The sequence below is a fragment of the Hipposideros armiger genome, unplaced genomic scaffold, assembly GCF_001890085.2.
Source record: "Hipposideros armiger isolate ML-2016 unplaced genomic scaffold, ASM189008v1 scaffold_464, whole genome shotgun sequence".
Classification (NCBI taxonomy): domain Eukaryota; kingdom Metazoa; phylum Chordata; class Mammalia; order Chiroptera; family Hipposideridae; genus Hipposideros; species Hipposideros armiger.
Window position 1 is genome coordinate 284,911 of NW_017731814.1, and position 9,074 is coordinate 293,984.

The 9,074-nt window shown below is 47.3% G+C and overlaps 1 long non-coding RNA gene across 1 annotated transcript; it reads right to left on the minus strand.

The window, feature by feature from the left end:
• Positions 1 to 239: 239 nt before the first annotated feature.
• Positions 240 to 6,982, minus strand: LOC109395294 (uncharacterized). Its single transcript, XR_002126618.1, has 3 exons — positions 6,862 to 6,982; positions 5,489 to 5,621; positions 240 to 1,056 (listed from the first exon to the last, which is right to left on the minus strand). It is a non-coding gene; the product is annotated as an uncharacterized LOC109395294 (long non-coding RNA).
• Positions 6,983 to 9,074: the final 2,092 nt, after the last annotated feature.

The following is a 9,074-nucleotide window of genomic DNA, read 5'->3' on the forward strand; positions in this document are numbered from 1 at the left end:
GCGGGACGAGCTTGCCGGAGGAAGACCAGGCGAGGTCTGCGGCCCGCGGGTGCTCTCTCGTGGAAGTCGGGTGCCATGGCACGGCCGCTGCCACCCGGCCGCCCGCGGGTGCTGGCGGGGAGGGGACTGGCACACACAACCCCGGGAGCCCAGCCAAGCTCTGTGTTTTTCCAGGTCCGCGCAGGGCGGGGGAAGGGGGGGGGACCCTGCCTGTTGTCGGTGGGAATGGATTACTGGAAATTAGACGGAAGGTACCCTGCACATCGGCATGTACTGTATTGTTTGGGAGTTAACAGACTGTAAAGTAAATGTCAGGTGATAGCAGTGCTGGGAATCACCGCCCCCTCCTCCTGGCCTTGGCTGCTTGCTCCCTGACCTTGAGCCAGGCACTGCGGGCCAAACAGCTCTGTTGCTCAGGGAAAGGAGGCCGCAGAGGAGTCAAGACTTTGAAGTAAGAGCGAGCCCCGCCCAGCTTACAGATTCCACCCCTAGGGTCTGTAAACATCACCTTCTCCTGTGCCCGCCCCAAAAGGCATAATATTCATTGACTAGTAACATTTCTAGAGAGGAAAGCTCCCAGCAAGGCAGGGGTGAGGGTGGAAAGGTCGCTGAGGACCCACCTAGCCAAAACAGTGTCTTAAGGGCAACCCCAACCATGGAAGATTTAACTGAGGAGAGTGGATCCCACAGAGGAATGCGAATTATGTGCCCTAGGTTAGGGGACCACACCACACACAGTTCTCTTTAAATTCATCCTCACTAGCTGGGTGTGTGGAATCCTCCCCTAATTTCTGATTCTGAGTTGCCGTTGCTCTTGGGTCCCACCCTGTCCTTATCTCAAGCAGCCACTTTGGAATGTTTCTTCTTTTCTGGGATATAAAGATGAGTCATGAAAGTCGTCACTGGCCTCTGCCCCTGTGCGATTCCACCTGTGTTGCCAGGGCTGCTGCTGAGAATGACTTCTTTAGGATGTCCACCCCTCTTCATGCTGTCCCAGCTCCCGACTCCGTCCCATTGATCGGTGTCATCCTGTGCCATCAGAGTGGCTTTTCCTGCCTGGATTTTGGGTGGGAGGAGAGCAATTTCAGGAATGAAGGTATGAATTGACAAAGGTCTTGCCACTTTTGCAGAAGACATTGGAGAATACGTGCCTTCTCTAGCCTCTGGACATTCACCCTGGCTGCAGATCCTGGGGTTTTACTGTGTAACCCCACCACACCTGTTCTGCATAGGTTATCAAAGCAGTTTGTGATGGAGGTTACTGTAAGGATTTGCTGTGGAAGAAGATGTCAGAACATGGGTCTGGAAGGCTTACAGTGTGGACTTTGTATGGTGACACCCATGTTCTATGTTCTTCAAGAAATGTCTAGACTGGGTGACCTCCTTGGAGATCTGGCACAAAGCCCTCATCACACATATGGACAGATTGAGACCCAGAGAGAGGAAGTAACTGGCCCAGGTCATTCAGCAAGCTGGTGGCCAAGCCAGAATTAGATCTTAGATCTCCTGACACCCAGTTCATTCATGTATTGCAAACATTTCTTGAGGACCTGCTATATGCCAGGTGCTATGCTAGGTGCTGGGGACATAGCTGTGGACAAAACCAAGTACCTGCATAGACCTATATCCTCTGTGTGTATGTAGGGAGAGTATGGATAAAGAAGTAAAAACAAATATCCCATAATGCCATCATTTAGAAGTGCTATGAGCTCTGTGCTCCTGTTCCTTTGTTTTTGGAGGGAAGGGTTTGAGGCTTCGGAGGAGATGCTAACGCCCATATTTACTCATTAAGTAAATATCAGTGATGCCTCACTGTGTTGGGTCTTACATGGAATACACACATATGAGAGCAGGACCTGCCTTTAAAAGCTTGTCACTCAAGTGGCAGACAAGACATGCATCTTAGTATCACCTTTAGATGTATGTCTGTAATTCTTATGCTCCTGGCTTTCCTCTCCCGATCACTTCCAAAAAGGAGGCTTGTAGAAAACTCCCGATTCTGAAATGGTACACATCCCTTCTCCCAAAGGCATCTCAGATCCAGTCACTGCTACTGACTTATTGATGGACGTAGTCCAGTGGCCTTGGGGAGGTGATGGGCAGCCCTGGGTCCTGCCCTGTGATAAGGAGAGACAGCCCAGCATCCACCCTGCTGTGCATAATAGGACAAAAGCTGCTGGTGTCTGCAGGATCAAAGCACAGGAACAAGAGTGTCTCTGGATTAAATAGACCAGCAGAGCAGGTGGTGGACGCCACAGACTTTCTGGAAGGGAAATCTGGGCTGGGGGGGGGGGGAACCTTCAGCTGGAGAAAGAATTTCTGTGCCTTACACATGCTCTCCTGTGGCTCCTTCTGTACCTCCCCTGGATGGGGGGCTCTTCCCTCCATCCTCCCTCTCCATCACCTCACCCCCAGAGTCTGAAGAGATGGGGTGGGAGAGGCAGGAAGGGAGGGGAAAAGATATTGCACCAGGAGAAAGGAGACGTGGATCCCTGAGCTGAAGCCTTCATCTCCCCTTCTGTAAAAGGAGGAAGCTGAAATGGTCTAGAACTTTCTTCCCTCTTTCATAAGCTGTATTTCTCTAAAAAGAGGCAGAAAGGATTTATTGCTCAGGCTCCCTCTCCAGTTACGTGCAGGACAGGCAGAGTGATTCCCATAGCTATCTTGGGCCCGCCCTCAAACGCAATCTGCAAACCCCCATTTCTCGGGGGGATCCGATAGGAAGACAGGCATGAGAACAGTTTATTTAGTCCCTCATCCACCTGCTCCCACTTGCCATTGGAGAAGCTAGCAGCAGCCTTAGAGTAATATTTTTTGGATGAATTATTATTGGGATTTTTATCTTAGAAGAATATTTTGAGATGTTCATGTTAATGTGTGCACCCTTAAACACATATGTAGTTGTGGAGTAGAAGACCCTGGTGATAAAAGCTGCTCTGGGCAGGTTTACAGATGTTTATCTCAGTCCAAAGTTTCCCCAGCATCCTCAACACCTTTGAGAACTACACCCTGACCGCCCCCTTGTGAAAGTGTGTGTGTGTGTGTGTGTGTGTGTGTGTGTCCTGAGTCAGCTAAGGTTGACTACCTTGGTTGGGCCTTTTGTGTTTCTTCCTCAGTGAGCCAAAGGTAAGCTATCATTACAGGAAGAAATGTGTCAATCAGGAATAACTCATTTTATTAGTAGAAAGTCATTGAAAACCCATTCTTTTTTGTGTGAGCACAGGGGCCCGCAGGCAGGAAAGGAATCTCAGAACAGAGTGGGGAGAAAACCAGACTACTACTAAAGACAGAAACCCCCATGTTTGATATGAACCCAGGACTCACACACAGAACCCAGTGCGTGGGCCACCCAGACAGAGCACGTAGGTGTGCATACACATGCACAGCCTTACACGGGCACCGCACAGACCTGCATGATGGCACGCCTGGACACACATGGACCTGAACATCCTCACAGATACATTCAGTGTAGGGCAAAGACTCAGTGTTATGGGTTCAACTTCCCCCCCCCACCCCAAAAAGATATGCTCAAGTCCTAATCCCTGACACCTATGCATGTGACCTTATTTGGAAATAGGGTCTCTGAAGGTGTAAAGAGATTAAGATGAGGTCATACTAGAGTAAGGTGGGCACCAATCCAGTGTAATTTGTGTCCTTATATGAAGAAGACAATTTGGACACAGACAGAGACACAGAGGAAGATGGCCATGTAAAGATGGAGGCAGAAATTGGAGTGACGCTGCCATAAGCCAAGGAACATCTGGGGTCCCCAGAAGCTGGAAGAGGCAAGAGACGATCCTTCCCTCACAACTTCGGAGGGGGCACGGCCCTGCAACACCTTGATTATGGACTTCTAGATCCTGAGCTGTGAGAGAACAAATTTCTGTTGCTTTAAGCTGTCTGGTCTGGAAGGGCACCACAAAGCTATACCACCCAGCTCCTGTTGAGATGCAGATCACCCAGCTCCCAATCCTACCTTGACAAACACCTTGAATCTAAAGTTTGAAGATGGGGAGGAGGTGCTAATTATAACATACGTTAATGAGGTTTTGTATGACAGTAGCACAACTCATAGTATTATACCAAGGAAAAAGGGAATATTTTGACTTATGTAACTAAAAGGTCCGGAAGGTATGACTGCTTCAGGCATCGCTGGGTTTAAAACTTCCACAATGTCAGTAGGGCTCTGTCTATCCATATTATGGGCAGTTGCTCTCCTCATGGTGAGCATGGTAAATACCAGAAGCCTAAGGCTAACGTCTTATCAGATTAGCAATTCCAGGAAAAATAAATTGTCTTTCCCAATAACTTTGGCAGTGTAGTCCTATGGAGGGAACTGATTGGCTGTTTTGGGGTCACATGACCATCCCTGATCCAACTACGGTGGCCAAGGGCACGGGTATTCTGATTGTCCAGGACAGGGTCTTCTGCGCACCTCTAAAGGACAGTGACGGCCCCATCCAAACCACTTGGAGTGGATTCCCCACAGAAGAGAAGGTTATTTTACCAAAAGAAGTGGGGAGGTTGATTCCAGATAGGCAACAAAATAGCAGCCCACTACACAGTCCAAACCCTGACTGCACATCTGACTGTATAAAGCAAATTACTTAATCTAATTATGCATCAGGTAAGAAACCAAGGAAGAGTGACTCCACTCCCTGAACCTCATTATCTTGGTAACCAACTGAGGTAGCAGAGAGCTGTCCTTGTAAAACAAAGGCATAGAGAATGGACAGAAAGAGCAAGCAATAAGGATTACAATTCCACCTCTCCTTTCTCCTCGTCTGGGGCTCCATGACCACATGCTTGTATCATATCACAAGGATGGGCGTCAAGTAGGTGGGCCTTGAGGACACACATTGTGTGGCCTTCTTTCTCCCGCTAACTCCCACCCCAGCACAAACAGCAAATAAGATTACAGAAGCCGCAGAAAGCAGCATTTGGAAATTTAAAAGATAAACGTGCACAGGGTAATTGAATAGCATTCTGCTGAAAAAAACAAGCTCTTGGAGTTCATCATCGAGACTATGCTTTACCAGAGGGGCTATCTCTTGCCTCCCTGTGCAAACCCATCAGCTTTAACCCTTTGGGAGGCTCTGCTAGGGGAAGCCAGATTTTGGCTTTATATGGGGACTCCTTGGAACAGTCTGATGCACTGCCCAAGTGGTAAGTAGGGAGCTCATTGTCCCCGGCAGTGTTCAAGTAGGGGATGGAGGGAAGGAGTGAACCCTGGAATTGCTAATAGGCCTATCAGTGCACCGATTCTGATTCTACCATTTTGATTCTTCAGACTCAACCACTAGGTATCAATGGAGAGCACCCTATATCACCAGCACCAGGCTCAGAACCACAGAATAAAAACACACATAAATAAGTGCTTTTCATATAGGAACTAATTTGATTCTGGCAACAACCATAGAAGGTAAGTACTACTACTCTCCAGATTTTACAGAGGAAGAGACTGAGACACAGAGTGTAAGTAACTTACCCAAGTTCACGTAGCTACTAAGAAGAAGACAGGATTCAGACCCAGCTGACGGAACAAAGAATATAATATCCACATTGATAACACAATCCCCATTCACTTGAATCCGCCATCTTGTTGGGGGAGAGCAGGAAGTCTGGAGGTTTGAAAATGGGGGGATAATGGATGAGATCCAGAGTTGAAGGGCTATCTGACCTTTTTTGTCAAACCTTCACCTCTAAGGCCTAGCCTTTCTCCAGCCACCCTCAGAGGGGGCTGAGGATGGATACTGTCCCCTGAAACCATTACCCACAACAGTGCTGGCAACCGCCCCCTTGCTCCTCCCCCCCCCCAATTCACCTCACTCGCTCCTTTTTTCCCCTTTCTCTGGTTATCGTAATTATTTGGGAATTTACAGAATAATCTGTCACCAAGTCCTCCAGAACAAATTGAATGTCAGGTTTATAAAACAACCTAATAAAACAGATGGCATTACCCACTGGTAAATCTCTTCCCCATTTCCTGCCCCGCACCCTCCCCACTCAGTGTCTCAGAAGCTGACAGATTATCCATTTATAGGCAGATTAATCCTGAACAGTATAAACATGGGGAGAAAATTACACTTTCTTGTCTCCATAATTGATAAGAAGGATGCATTAATCTATAAAGCCCGGAGGAAAGGCCCATCTGTCTGCCCAGGCAGACATGGTGATGTCTGGGAAGGAAGGAGACCCGTCTATCTTTCTGTCTGTCTGCCTGTCTTTTTATCAGAAACCACTTTCCCAGGGGCTCCCCTCCCTCTCTCTCTCTCTGCCTGGCCCCAGAAGCTGGGCAACTACCAATTTAGACAGCCCCATTTTCGTCCATGAGGCAAGGCAGTGTTCAAGGTCTAACGTTTCAGGATTCAAGGCGAGGGCTGTAGGCTCTGCTCTGACACTCCTCTTTCCAGAAGCTCTGACAATTGAGACATCTATTAGCCTCACTGTGGTAATTCCATAAATTTGCCTCAGGTGTCCACTGACTGACTCTTAAGGGGATTCCAAGAAGAATTTGTACAATAAGATTTTGATTCAATTCCCTCCTTACTCTCTACTCTTGCTTTAAAACTTTTTGCAAATGTACACGCTTCTCTTCCCCACCCCACTTCCTCCTCTTGTAGCACCTTCCTGGTAGAAGCAGCTGTGAGGCATTAATTGCCTCCTTGAGGCCTGTCAGAGCTGTCAGGAAATGTCACACTGGCCAAATCCTCTCTCTGCAGAGGCACGGGGGTGGGGGTGGGGAGGCTTCTGAGGAGGCTCTGCTCCAGAAACAACTGTCCCCCTCCCAACTCAGAGACAAGGGTCAGCTATGGACAACAAACACCCCCACCCTCGCACTTACCCTCCACCCCTCCATACCATTTAAAGGATTTAGGGCAGGCTCCTTCTGTCACTGTTCCTGGGATGGCTTGAGTTGGGGATGAATGGACCATAGCAGGTGGATAGATTTATCTAGAGTGGGAGAGAGGGTCCAGGGGAAATCCTGGCAGATCCCAATTTGACCAAAAGGACACTGCTGGGCAGTAGAAACTTGAATGAGAGAGGGAGGAGATAAAAATGAGGATGGGGAGGGAGATAGGCAGAGGATGACCAGAAAATACTGAGGGACCAGGACAAAGGGAAGATAGAATAAAGGAGAAAAAGAAAAGTCTATGGCAAGAGCTTGTAATTCCTGCCTTCAGGATGGGTGGGCATCACTTAGGGTTTGGGAATCACTGTTCCCTTAGCCTCTATTTCACTGCTTTGCTGGGGCACAGTGAAAGTGCTGGCCTCCAGACAAGTGGGTATATTCCCAGTGTGCCCCCCCACTCTAACTTTGTGTGGAGGTATATTAGGTGTCCAGGCTCTGAATGAATCACAGAAACCTCTCATGGGTGTATTTGCTGCACAAACACTTCACACCTCCCCCCACACTCCAGGCTGCAGACTAGCTTTGGCTGGACTGTGGGAGGGAGCACCATAGGCTGAATTGCGGTTGCTCAGGGCCACTTCTCTCTGCTGGGGATTGGTGGACCAGAAATTCTCCCAACAGGTGTCCCAGTCTTTGCCTTTGGACTCCAAGCTCTTTGCACAAATGACACATGCTGCTCCTGGCTGGGTTTTGAGGGTGGCTATCACCAGGGTTTCCCAGACTGAATCCCTGGGGACACTAATGGTGCTTGAGCTGTTCTTTGGATGCCCCAGTTAAGTACATTTGGAAGATGATGAGCTAACAAAGTTAAACAACATCATTTCCTCTGTTTTACTTTTAGTATTTTGTGTTTTCCCTCTTTTTTTCTACTCTGGATAATTTTTCTAGGCTTATTTCTGTGTTTTCTTCTTGCCCTTTATATCATACAGCATTGATTGTGGGTTTGATACAATCCTAGTGAAACTGTAAATACTAACTCATTTTGGTTTCATGCTTTCCTTTTTAAAATAAATGATTAAGTTCTACATATATGTTTTTCAAATTGACAATTATAATTTTAAAGGAAGAGAAAATTAGTGACTCTGACCCCTCGGGTCCTGAAAGCTTGGAGGTAATATCATTTCATTTTCATTTACTAATTTTAATAAAAATCATTGAAACATGAATTGTAAAGTAATGATATGTAAATTATCTAGAGAACCCAACAAAGCACTTAATTTTAGCCCCTTAAATGTAATGATTAATGCTGGATGAACATCTAAGGTTTGAAGGGTTAGTTTTAATAGGTATAAGTTTGGGTGATAAAATAATTTTTTTAACTTATTCTATTTCTAAGAGTCTCAAACTGCTCCAAACAATTAACTTCTTACTGTTTAAAGAGGCATATTTTGTTCCTTTTTAATAGGGAAAACTGGATTTCTGGTTAAGATGGCAGATTAGGTAAATGCTGTGTTTGCATCCTCTCATGAACACATCACAATTTTTCTACTAAACATCATTGAGAATCATCTAAAGTCTAACTGAACAATAGTCCTACAACTAAGGACATACAGAAGATGCCATATTGAGGTTGGTAGGAGAGACAGAGACTCAGAGGACTGGTCCCACACTCCCATGAGGTGGTTAAAAATAAGGAAAGATATATCAGCTGCAGAAATACCCCCCAGAGAAGTGAAGGGTCCCAGCCCCACACCAGGCTTCCCAGCCCAGGGTTCTAGTGCCAGGGAGAATTTAACTTCTGGCTGTGAAAACCAGGGGAGATTATGGCTGAGGGAGATGGAGGGCTGCTGGAGCCCCAGGCACTCCTCTTAAAGGGCCTGCTCATGGACTTACTCACTCATGGACTCACTTGTTTGGGGCAGTAGCTCCAAAGGTGCCAGGGACATATGGGGAGGAACTGAATGGTCTGGCTTTAGGCTGAGGGCTGGAGGGGCAGCTTTCTCAGACAGAAGTGCTGACAGAAGTTATTGTTCCTTTATGAGCCTTCCCCCTTCTAGTGTGCAAACACAAGCGGCTACCATATCAAAGTTTCCATCAACCTGCCTAACACCGTTTGCCCTGCCCTGGTGATTACCTGAGACTCCACCCCATCTAACTTGCAGACACACCCAAGGTGCTTGCAGTGGCTTTTCCATATAAGCGGCCTGTCTTGGCTTATGCT